Source organism: Apostichopus japonicus, chromosome 20 (assembly GCF_037975245.1).
Source record: "Apostichopus japonicus isolate 1M-3 chromosome 20, ASM3797524v1, whole genome shotgun sequence".
NCBI classification, from domain to species: domain Eukaryota; kingdom Metazoa; phylum Echinodermata; class Holothuroidea; order Aspidochirotida; family Stichopodidae; genus Apostichopus; species Apostichopus japonicus.
The window spans coordinates 7264959-7277920 of record NC_092580.1 but is presented as its reverse complement, the minus strand read 5'-3'; the positions used below and the strand labels follow the sequence as shown (position 1 = coordinate 7277920).

Here is a 12962-nt window from a genome sequence, read left to right as displayed (position 1 = left end):
GCTAAAGGCATTATGATTTTTGTATCATCTCAACTCATCTGATATGTAATTACCATATTTCATAGATAGTTTTTTTCTCATCAATTGAGAAATTGCAGACATGAGATCCATATTTTCAGGCTAGGTACATGCAGCTTAGAATACTCGGGAAGTGCCGTTTCCGGCCATCTGGGGGGTTTGTAAAGCCAAAAATTTTCTGGTACGCTCCGCGCCAACCGATGGTGGCGCTCCGCTTAGATAGTCTTTCGATCAGGCGCGGCTGGACCAGTCAGACCCCCCCCCCTGTAAAAAATCCTGCATCCGCCCCTGTATAGTGTCTTCGCGATATATTTCAAATTCTCGTCGTGCCAGTAGAAAATCACAGAGAGAAACAAGACATAGCCGCTAATATAAAATCAATGGGTGTGGTTGATGAACTAACGTAGCATCAGATGAATGCAAGGAATCGTCGTGCATTACTGATTCTCGCTAGGAACTTGAGAAGTTAACAAGTAAATACTTTCGTTCTGTCATGAATATCACTAAGTTAGGAAATGATTCTAAACAAAACGAAACCCTGAACTGTACGAAAACGACATATTAGGCGCGAGAGAACATATAGTTGAAAGACAACAAGCTATACCGTATGTCTTTATGTCATAGTTTGTGATCTACACTCGAAACGACTGGTAATTGAAGACTATATGTTGACAAAAGTGATATGGGGATAGCGAAGGTTCTCAAATCCTTAAGGAACAGAGCATCTGTGCTTGAGATTGAAATATTGGTTTAAGGTAATGACACCGAAAAATTTAGGGGTCTCAGATTACCGATGAAAATTGTCCAAATAGGCTATGTAATCTAGGAACATTTTATAGGAACAGCATTTTTTTTTTTTGAAATAAAATAATGCCGAGTCTAACGGAGCACACTGATTTAACAGTTGTCACAGAGTTGGTTATAAATATTTATACAACCTTGAATCAAAATACAACGTAATTTATCTTCAAAAATTAGTTTGGTTTCTATGCGTATAATCTTGAGCAGTTTGTTCAACCTCAGGGGTGTTTGAAGTTAGTCAGAATGTCAAGGATGTCATATGAGAATTCAAATTGCTGTTGCGATGAATTTGTATGTATTTTTTACATAAATATTATAAACGCAACCGTTACATTTAAGCAATGATTTGAAAGGCAATCAGTGGAATGTTGTTAGTTTATGGTTAATTATGTTCATCAATCAGGAATTATTTCTGTTCAACAAATACACCCTCACACACAAACACACGGACACACACACAAAGTAACTAAACGAAAGGAAAGGAAAGGCAATGAATGAAACTTAACAAAGAAAAACATCCGGCTTTAATACAAATCAATCTTATCTAACCGTTGTTCTGTAAACAGTCGGTCGCCATATATACGTCTTGGGAATTTTAGGATGCTATTTCTAGAAAAGTACTGCATCCGTCTGGAGTGGTTCTGATTAAAATTAAGCTTACTTATTTACCAATCCTTCTACACCCTAAGAGAACACTAACATATGATACGTATCCAATCATATGGCTGCAGAAAATATCGTTATATGTACATGATTAGCTCCTACTTTTGCGAAGCTACATCTAACCCGGAAATGAATTCCTCTGGGAGACGAGTCTTGTTGTATAGCCCCCCCCCCCCTTCTAGAAAATCCAGAGTGAAGGCATGACAAATTTTAAAGGAAATTTATGTCCAATAATAGTCTCAATCGAATGTATCTTGTAAGAAGCAAAATCTATTTTAATTGAATTTATAGTCTACAGTCTCCTCGCTGGTATATATATATATAGCGAGGATAACAAGAGGAAGTATTTATAGAGGAAAATATTTAGTCCTAAGGCAGATTGCCGTTAACGAAAACTTCGGGAGTGGATTACAAAATGCCAAATGACATTTTGAGTTTTGTCTAGCAACTAACCTAACATCCCATGTGTGAAATAATATTCCAGTCACTTTACTTGATGAGCCTCAGATGTATAAATGGACATTTCCTTAAATGAAAGTGAAAAAGAAATACAGTCTGATGGCAGTGTTGTTGTAACAGTCTACGACATATCATAATTAATTTGATGCCTAAAGTCATTATTTTAATAACAGGCACTTCTAAACATTGAAGCAAACGCCTGTGGCTATGCATAGGCTACAGGCCAAATTGTATGTGTATCTGTTCTGCGAGATCCCAATGTTTCATTTACACTTATGTAAAGTCCCCTTCATTTCCCCTAATTAAAGACACTGTCATGTGACTCTGTCGATAGAGGGGATAAATCTACTTCACACAGACCAAAAAAGAACATGTCAAGGTTTCTTATAAATACAAAGTAGGTCATGCCAGAGACCCTGGAAAACAAATACGTATTCTCTCTCAAGATGTATGATCGAAAGGGCTAATATTTTTTTGGGTATAGACTTAGAGATTTCGATCAACGTTTTGTTTGTGTTCCACAATTCAAGCGAGTGGTTAAAAGTTCTGATTGGAAGTAAAAGAAGAAGACTGCAGTTTTGCTTTCACGCTCCAAATATTCTAGTTATGTAATCTAAATGAACATCGGGTCTTATAGTTTCTTTATCCTGCACTACACCAAAGAGATGGGATGTATAGGGATATAGGATATGCAAGCTGGCAGCTGAAAGTATTAAACGTTTATTGAAAACCTATAGGATCAGCAGGGAAAGATAGATTCCACGCATTGATTCGGACGACGTCATTGGATATATATATATATATATATATATATATATATATATATATATATAGTATATACGTTAAGGTTATGTGTTCTGTTTTGAAAGGTGAAACAAGATATTTCGTGATATCCGAATAGAAACATAAATCCATAACAATATGCAGGAAGAATTCAAACAGCTGTACATGTAATTTGAAGATAAGATTCTAGTTGAACTTAGTTCTTACAATCTGTCTAAAAATAAATGACTGTAAAGAAACAAGACTGCACACAAATGGCGTATATAGTAAGATACATAAACCCAGTACAGTCATTTTAAGTTGGAGAGCAGTAGCCTAACTATGTCGTATTTGGAGTTACCTATTTCCACAATGTTGTTGTTGCCAGACATTACATATTAACATACTTTTATAACACTTCACTTTATTGTTCTGCTGTTTTCGTCTGCAGTAGGCCTATTTACCATAGTGTACAATCTCTATTACAAAATTGAAAAAAAAAATGGATTTTTTTTTTGGGTGCTTAGCTAAACCTGTGCTTATCCCGGAGGGGGGGGGGGTGACTGGGAGATGATTAATGGACTGATAAAATAAAACGTATGACTGCATTCAAGCTTAGCATAAAAGGATTGAAGTCTGGGACAAAAAATACACTGGATAAGAATGAAGCCAACCGTCCCGGCCGTGCCATTATGTTTAAGGTTTCATAATTTCAATGTTAGTACTGAATAAACTTTCCTAAAGAAATAAGAAGATAAAATTGTATATTGATGGTAACAAAAGTACATGGAAATGGTTTTCTCTTAATATATCCATGTCAGCATATCGCAACGATGGAAACTCAGAGATAATTATTTTGCAAACATCAAACAGATTATAGTCACGATAACATAAAGTTCACATCATCTTTTTTTGATGTTTACATAAATGTTAAATGTTACACATTCGTCAATTAGCGTTTAGGCTGTTTCTCTCTGTCTCTCTCTAGATTGGATTTAATACTTCACTTGAAATGAAAGACGAATGAAAGTAGAATCATGAAACATGATTCAGACATCGATCTCTTAACCATTTCCTCTTTTGTATCCGACCGTAGATAGCTGATATGATATTATGAATTGATCTTTTTTTACATGCACGACATACATTTAATATTATCAGTCATCGAAGCGAGAAGGAAATGAAATTTCATGTTTGGAGACTTTCCTGAAAAGACAATGATTCGAACAGATAAGTAGAAGAGTTATACATCTCTGAGGTGTCAATTACATGATAAACATTTGATATAGATGTTGGCAGCATTATGATTGGTCGTGAATTGATATTGGTAGTGGTGGCACCCGACTTACATGCGTGTCACAGTTACTGCCGTGTGTGAAGTATATATAGAAGGTTATTAATCGGAGAGTGTTTTTAACTTCTCAACTTATACTCTTTTCATCTTGGAGTACAGAGTATAACGTATTTGTTCTGATTGTAAATGGTATCTCATGGCCACGAGGGATATTTTTAGGTTGTGAAGGGATGCACAATTACCGTGTAAGGGAAGGGCCCGACGGGTGAAGAAGGGGAAGGTCGACGTGGGCGGGGCAGGAGGACGTGGGGCCGAGACGCACTGACGAGAGCCATTTAAGGGAGTCCAAACCGATGGATAGGCAGCTCCATAGAGGTTTGTCTAGACTCTAGAAGAATAAAAGATAAAGGCGCGAATAGATCGCGATTCTGTGATAGTTGCATGTTTCTATACGTTGGGCAATATTTCACATTAATATGCAGGCGCACATGATTTACAAACATTTAAGTTGTATGTGGGTAATAATAATCAACTCCGTCTCACAAATATATAGCTTCACATGTATAATCGTACTTATAATGATCTTTACGCCACATAAATGTTACGTAAACTATACATACACGTAATACCGATATAGCCAGGCAGAGGAATTACCCATAATGCCTCTCTTTTCTGAGTTACGTTAATATTAAGCATAGGTCGATATTTAATATTAGTATACATTTCAAGTCATATAAATCAATGCTGAATACCTTGAAATTAAGTCTCAAGATATGTAATTATGTTTAAGCAGGGAGTCTGTTTCAAGTTCTCCTGATTAAATGCGTGCACTGCACAGTATCATCCTGGTGCTAAAAGTTTTAAGTTATTAAATAATTTGTAGTTTTTAAATAGATTATCTTTAAGCAAGAACATTACCGATATAGTGTTTGCTTCCATTAGTAACCGACATGGTACGCTTAACATTAATATAAAACTCAAAAATAGCTTTCTGTTGAATTTAAGAGAATAAATCAATGTTGGATACCCTTGAAATGAGGGCCTTCAGACGCTTTACGATGTTTAACATATTAGATCATAAACTTGGTGGTATAGTTGACAATATTATTCAATATAGTCTTAAATAAATTATGATGTAAATCAATGGTTTGATGTTTAAGTCCCTCGAGTTGTAGGAAATGTTTTGGTAATGTCGAGCTTACTATACATAGACGTACTTATATAATTTATACTGCTTCCGGTCTATGCGATTTATAGTCCTATAACACAGACTAAACTATCATTACCATTACATTAAATCACCCCCTGGTGTCTAAAACCCAGGGCGCTGTAGTGGGTTTAAAGCGGCTGCTTCGCGTTCCATGGCTAAAATTTTATCTACATACCGGTACCCTATATCACCATCAATTATGACAATATGTTCCGCACAAAGTAAATAGTTTATGACATTAGGATATCACGCCAGATTCGTATTTGCAAAATAGGCAAGGGCTATATAGACATACTCTGCTATAAATTGTGTGGTTACTATGGCAGTACGTGACATTTTTAACAATACCACATCACGTGAAGCTTGTTACCATACGGTCACAACGTCTTACGTCACTATTAATCATATGTTATATGGTTGTTATTCTGGTTTAAATTCCATCTAACCACTCTTTTATTTTGACAAGATAATTTCATCGGGTAATCTAACCATCAATATATCGCCAAATTAGGCCAAACTGAGTCTTGCAGAGTCAACTATATCTGTTCATGTGAAAAACATAAATAAAAATTACATAATTTTTGAGATGTAATATATGTGTTATGACACTTATGCAAAGTAAAAACTAACATTCATATAATTGTTTATGTAGTTTCCATGGCGGAATATAAAAAACATGTATTGAAACATTCAGACAATACAATGGTCATCTGAACAATATATCAAGCAAACGGTCAAGTTGTTGTTTCTGAACATTGTCTATAGTTTGCTACCCTCGAGATCCTCTTGAATGTTGTATTAACTCAAATTGATGTGATTAAGAAAAACACTTAAAATGTCGTGATTTCGTTGCTTTAGGTTAAGTAGGTAAATGTTTGTTATTTGTCAATGAAGGTTTGTGGGCGTTATTTGTGTTCGATTTGAAGGCCGTGTCACGTGTCTCATTCATGTGAAAATTTATCTTATTTATCTATGGGGGTATATGTAGCGGTGAGGGTTGGGGTGGAGTGAAATAATTCTATTTTGTACGGTCAGTGTATGTATATCAATGATCACTTTCATACCCTACCGTATGATAAACAATAGAGGTCAGTCTTTATATGTTAAGATACAAACACAGCTATCATCATATTTGTAACTCGTACTCAGGAAATCTAGTCCAAAATAATAATCGAAGATTTAGTACTTAGTTACTCGCGCTTAGAGCTTTTGTACTTGTATTAAAACCCATACAAGTTTACATCACACTTTCTAAATTGACAAGTTAACAACCTCCGCACCCCCCCACCACCCCCTCCCTATCACCTTCATACTGACAATGTGAGCTCAAATGGTTAACACTTGAGCCCACTCAAGTGTCCTCCTCTTGTCCTGCAAGGAGGACATGGTGAGTGTCCTACTCAGCGTGAGGACACTATACCACTAAGGCCTCAACGAAAAGTATCGATCAAAAATAAAAATCGACTTGCTCCTTTAACTTTTGAGTCGTCCATACTTTGAATCATGATGAGAAGAAGCGTCCATTGTTGTACTAACGTCTGGCATTGTTCTTGTCTTGTTCAATAATTTATTCAGAATAATGTAACAACGAGAAAAGTGCACACAATCAATAACAGCATATACGGATGTTATTGCCTCATCGATAGTAGGAGCTATCGATCCGTTGTTCAGAATTGTTCTTATTTTACTTCATATTGACTACAAAGGTTCATCTATCCTTTCGTGATTTTTGTGTTTTACAAACTGTATCCATCCTTATCCAAATGCTACCGAAATAATCCTTTTTTATACATTAAGCCTTAATGTCTTCTGAACGTAATATGTGATATTAAACCCTATAGGCTACTTTTAATGTTTACCAAACTAATCGCGCGTTAAGATATAATTGCCATTACCAAATAAAACTATTAATGAAAGAGCGCATGAGGAGGTACATCTATTTATGAACGCACGCCGCATTTAACGAATCAAGTTTGGCAGATATATACAATGATAGGTGTACAGTAAAGAAATCACGGTCATGTAATAAATATAGCAAACTTCAAAACTTTCATGAGAGCTGAAAGTAGGTCGTTCTTAATGGAAGAATCAATAACTTTGTCACAAAGATGTTATCGCAGTTCCTCCCATCAACATTGTCAACAGTATAGAAACAGTTAATTCATTATTCTTTGTCTTCCCGTCTGACGGACATTGCGGGCTCTGTATAGTTTAAATGTTGACCTAATTATTATTACGTCTATTGCATTTATTTGCATTGATCACATAGATAAAAATCATTTATTTTTTAAACTTGTTATTTACGCTCTCTGACAAATTATTCAGAGCGCGGAAAGAAGAAAGAGAGAATATATATATATATATATACATATTTATATATATATATATATATATATATATATATATATATATATATATATATGTATGTATGTGTATATATATATATTTATATATTTTTATATAAATATATATATATTTATATACATTTATATATATGTATATATATATATATTTATATATATATATATATTTATATATATATAAATATATATATATATATATATATATATATATATATACTGACGCCGGTACTCTGATTTATTAAAAAATTGATGCCATAAGACACTTAAATATATTGCTCACGAGTTTCCTATGCGATCTAAGCTACAACGTTTATATATAGTTTGGCTTCTTCGCGTTTTTATCATAAATCACTTATCGTGATTCACAAACATAGATGTAGATGTGTTTCAGCTTGTTCTCAATTTAGTTGTTTCATTTACAACTTGCAACTACTAATGAAGATGAATAATCCGCTAGGAATATATAGGGATAGGTTTTGATGACAGTCTGCAGAAACAGTACACGCTAACCTATCCACGAGGTCAAAACACTCTTCAGACAACAGAAATGAAGATTAAATTCTATCTTGAAATGGGACATGCTAGACTGGTTATATGTCTTCATTCAAATTTGCACCAAATCGATTACCTCAGGAAGGTATATCTTCGCATGGCTTAGTTTGAAATTCAGACTTACTGAAGTATATGCACCGTAAAGGTCGAGTGGAGTAAATTGTTTGTGAAAAAAATGGTGAATAGCCCGCACTTGGTAGATTACATCAGACGTTGTTAACAATCAAACACAACTTGAATTATTTTAAGCTCGGCTTAAAATATCAATATGGAAATAAGTTACGTGAGTGCAATTTAAGTAATCTGTTAAGATAAATTCAAGTTACTGTAGCGTTTTCCGCACGCCCAAGAACAGTATGAGTATATTGTTAATTGGTACAACTATAATGATTGTAACATACGTAAACTGTAAACCTCACTAAAATTACATTACAATTGAATCATGTATAGTGTCCAAATTACTGGCTGAAAGGAAGACTAATAAAAAAAATATATATGGAATACAAAATACGCTTACGATGCTATGATTGAAAAGTGTTTTTCGCAAATGATAATTCATCCTAATATGCCGTTTCGGGGACGGGCAGAAATTCGTGCCATCAATCAAATAAAAGATGGCGCTATAATCCTTTTTAGTAAACAAACAAACTGATCGGTCATAATGTACAAGTGTCGTAACAATATATTAATATCTCCCATTAGCTTACACACTAAATTCGTCATACTCCAAACCCGCTTCACAGAAGCATGGATAGAAGACAACTGATCCATCCTTCCTATTGTTGGATAGCTGATGGTCTGGCCTATTTTTAGTACTTGCAAATTAATGTTTAAATTAAAATATTTAATAGCTAGAAGCGGAGCAAACTTAATATAGTTCATCCAAACTCTTCAGCACGACTGCTTGCTCGGAGTAATATCCCCCTCCCTCCTCACCCTTCCCCCTCCCTTACCCCCTCCCTTACCCCCTCTCCATTCCCCTCCCCCTCCCCATTCCCCTCCCCCCAAAAAAGTCCTTATATCGCCCTCCAATGGTCCTTAATTTCTGACCACCTAATATCATTTATGCTCTTTAACTTATAAAAATAAACAGAAGAAACGAAGGTTAATATGAAATACGTGAAACAATCACCGTTTACGCATTTTTCTCCGACTGGAAACCTATAATTTGAGCATTATGGTAGTATCTTTACTAGTAACGTACATCATATCGTGCCGATACCATTTTAAGGATTCACCATTTTATATATGCAGAGCTCTCTGATCAATAAAGTGGCTGAACTAGCTAGTCTAACACAGAGGCAAACAAGGTCAGTTCCCCATGCGGAGCAACACGAAAGTTCTTATGGCTTTAAATTCTGTTTTTCGAAATAGTACATTAAATTTGTCAAGCACAAATAATGTTGAATCAGTCTCTGAGTGCCCTGTTGTTCAGCTGTCTTAGTCAAAGGACCAAAAAAAAAGGGGGGGGGGCGGGAAAAGGATTTGTAAGTGAACAGATGAAAGGGAATGTTATTCCATAAAACTGTAATTTAATATTTAATAAATACATTGTGAATAAGGTTGGTCTCTGTGTGAGGGAGATTTAGCTGAGGAATCTCATGAAATTCCTTTTAGAACTGTTTATAGATGCATGAATGAATACTTGGAGGCTCATGTAGATAGAGGGATTAATTATTAAACAGCTGCATGAGTCAAACCAGAAAGTCAAGATAACCGGCTGGTCGGCGGACAGCTAAAGTCATAGACTCTTGCTGCAGAAATAAGATTATATTCACGGTATAGTTATTAAGAACACGGTTACATATTGTCGGCAACAATTCTTGTCGTGCAATATTGAAGTAACAAATTGCATCAACACAGAATAAGGAATAACCTTCATAACAACGTTAAGTTTATAGTGTAGTGCAGTCCGAAAACTTTCTACAAGCGATATTGAGTACAAAAATGTGAAGATAATATACAAATGTTAAAATTTATTCCTACCTAGAAAGAAAGAAAAAAACAACCCATTTTCAACTGCGCAAGGATATATTATAATTACATTAGTAGACCTTTAAACAAATAAAAGTTGCGTTGGATCTTGGGACTTCTTCCAAAGATTTACTGCGCATGTGTATATCTTTTGTTTCAGCGTATTTTGTCACAGGCGAAGGCGCAATTGGGCAGAGCCACCTGATACACACAGAGAACACAGTAATTACTGTACATCTTTAAGTTTTGTACCAAAGTAAAAACTGAATCGTGTTCAAATCGGTAGCATGTGCTATTAGGATTACAATAAGAATTGACGATGTGTAATCCCAACAAATCTAGTTTCATGCATTTTGCGGGATCACACATATACCCAGTTCTTACTGTAATCCTAATAGCACATGCTACCAATGTATCAGATTCATCAGCACGATCCAGTTGTTACTGTGGTACAACATTTTATTATTTACAGTAGCCTACTGCAATCTATGTGTGAATCGGTTGGCAGAGCATGACAATACAGTATACATGGCGTCTTCTTCAAATGATTGTCAAATCCTAGCGCACATATGGAAATGGAAATCATTTATTCTAGTTGATTGTAGAAACATTACTGTCTGACTCAAGTGACGTTCAGGCAACAACTTGAGAACCCTTGTGACGCTACACTGCGTAATATAATGCTATGATCGCTGCTGATTCGTCTCCGGTTACCTAGCAACATGTTCATACCATTATATACATCTTGACATACTTGAAGTTAAGAAAGCTTAATTTCAAAAAGACCCTCTTCTTCTCTTGACCATCAAATAAATCTTTGAGAGTCTTCATTTTTTGCCAAATTCTTTTTTCTTTTTTTTCCACTTATCCTATTCAAATGCCCTCACCATTTCCCAATATTATATTCACTTATACCCTAACTACAAATAAAATAAGACAATTTCGCATATAATAGTATTTGTAAAAACCAGATTCAGGGAATGACACGTTTATCTCATCAAGTTTGATTTATAAACAAAATCTAGCAAACTTTTTATTTCCTTCGATAAAATTTCCGGCTACAGGAATTGTTTTAATTGGTAGCCTACATCTCTTCCCGTAATATCCAACGTTTTTCTTATTAATACTTTATAAACAATAGTATTGTAATTATCTTATCATTTGAGGCTATAGATTTCGCGAGGAGAGAGGGAGATAAAAAGCTCGTGTAATGCATAAACAGTTAGCATTTTACAATAAATAAAGCTATTTATTATACCACCTATGGGAGTGTATACCCGAGGTTATGGAAATGAGCAGTTTAAATGGTGAATCGATCTTCTCAGAATTGAAGAAATTAAACTTTTGATGGAGAAATTTAGGAAGAAAGATTAACATTCTGTTAATCTTCCTTTATCGACTTATGCTCTCTAGCCTAACGTATCATCTATAAGTAATCGGGTCAATATAAAAAGGATATCTTAAAAACAGAACATTGTGACGTCATGGTGACGCTAAACTTTTAACCGTCAATAACAATAGGAAAGCATTTCCTTGCAAAGATGACGCGCACTATTAGAACATTGACTCATGATAGTCTAGAAAATTGCTTACAAGATGTGGTGCCCAATGAACTAGCATAGAGAAGAAAGGAATAAAATCTACTCTTGGTTTATCGCCCCCACCCCCCCCCCCATCCCCTACCCCACCGCCTCACAATACTGTAAGAGCAAATATACAAGCTGAATAGTAATTAACGGGATATTATTATTATTATAATCACAGAAAGGTTGTTTTGCGGTTCTCTCCCCAAATATGATTTCCTTCTTGAATTTTGGCTATGTGGCTCATTTTATTGTATAGACTAGATAGCCTACCACAATAACACGTACATGTCACTTGCGATATAAGGTACAGTATGATTGTTGACTGACGACAACTCTTAACATAACAATGATGTCGATACAAAGTAGTGTTATTTGAGATGTTGTGACTTATATGTACGATAAACATCTTTGCATAATCTGCTCAACATAACGAAATAGCAGAGATAAATATTTGTCATTGGGAATAATTTCTTTCACTCTACGCGAAGTTAGATAATGAAATATGCTTCAGATTTCAAGAATTAAAGTGACATGTTGAAAATCCCAGCAATACAAAACAGGCCATACTCACTCATACATTTAATGATGTATTGATAAACATAAAGTTTGTAAATGATGCGGACTAAATTTATATTTTTAACCTGTATATATATAGAAAGATGCTTGTTTGGGGCAGGACATTGAGCGATATGGACAAACTGTTCAATTAAACTATGTCTATTTCTTCTTTTATCTCGTTTTGGTAGGAGTAAGTGGATAGGATAATTATAGGATATAGGTAAGAAAATGCACAGAACGAATGACAAGAATGATATGCTTTATAATACAACATATATGCACATTCGACTCCATTCTCGGGCCGAATGACCCATGAATGACATATATTATGTCAGTCATTATGACAACATTATTGTCTATGGAGACACGAATAATTAGCTACAAACATAACAATGATCAAAACAAGGTGCAGAGTAGAAATAGTTAAGCATTCTTCGTTCGCTCTCGTTTTCGTACTTTCTCATCAATGATTTCTTATATATGCAATGCTCATTTGATAGTAATTTTAGTATTTATATGCTGATATTTGCCACCTAACGCCCCCCTATCCCCCCCTCTCTCTCTCCCTCTCTCCACTTCGAGAAATCCTGTCTGCGCCACTTCTGTTGGTCCCCATCTCATTTCAAGTATTCTAGCTCACAATACAGAAAAATGTACACATTGTCAAAATGGCTCCATGCCCATAATCTGAATATGGTACAGGCACAAGCCAAGTTTTGAGA

General features: G+C 35.1%; 1 protein-coding gene across 1 annotated transcript in view; it reads left to right on the top strand.

Annotated features, from left to right (window-relative positions):
- LOC139961869 (transmembrane protein 26-like) overlaps window positions 1-12962 on the top strand; it is a 65458-nt gene that overhangs the window by 43321 nt on the left and 9175 nt on the right. The gene's annotated exons all lie outside the window — the stretch shown is intronic.